The sequence below is a fragment of the Brassica oleracea genome, chromosome C7 (genome assembly GCF_000695525.1).
Source record: "Brassica oleracea var. oleracea cultivar TO1000 chromosome C7, BOL, whole genome shotgun sequence".
Lineage (NCBI taxonomy): Eukaryota > Viridiplantae > Streptophyta > Magnoliopsida > Brassicales > Brassicaceae > Brassica > Brassica oleracea.
In genome coordinates this window covers 34,780,067-34,780,722 of record NC_027754.1, presented here as the reverse complement: position 1 = coordinate 34,780,722, position 656 = coordinate 34,780,067, and positions in this window count along the sequence as shown.

Here is a 656-nt window from a genome sequence, read left to right as displayed (position 1 = left end):
CGACAATATTGAAACTACTTGTAATGTAACTATGTAAGTAATGTAGTTGATACTATTTAGACAAACATCACCGGAATATATCGAGGAGGGCCGAACATCTCATAAAGAAAAATCTTGAGGCAACTAACAAGAAGTACAAACCAGTTATGTTGTCCTTTTTATGTAAGTGATTAAATCATTAATTGAAGCTTACCTAATATCAATAACTCATAATAACCAAAATCATTTATGATAGATGAGCCGACTGATATCTTGCATATTTCCATTGTGTTATCCATTCACCCATGTGTATTTTGATCATATAGACTAGGATTTAGCCACATTTAGGTTGCATTTTGCATACATGAGTCTTTATCAGATGTTGGAGTACCACATGGAGTTCTTGGAGGCATTTGGGTGCATTTGGAGCTCAAAAGAAGTGTTTAAAGCGATCAACGGACGAGCAGCACACCAGAGCGACCTCACCGGAGCTACGCCGTGAAGTCGCTGTGACACACATCCCGGAGCGACCTGGCCAGAGCGACATGGAGAGGTCGCTCGCGTTTCTATCGTGAGACACCCCTCTCAGAGCGACTTGCCAGAGCGACGCTCCGAGGTCGCTCATGTTTCCATGGCGAGACGACACAAAACGAAGCCCGGAGCGACCTCTCAGAGCG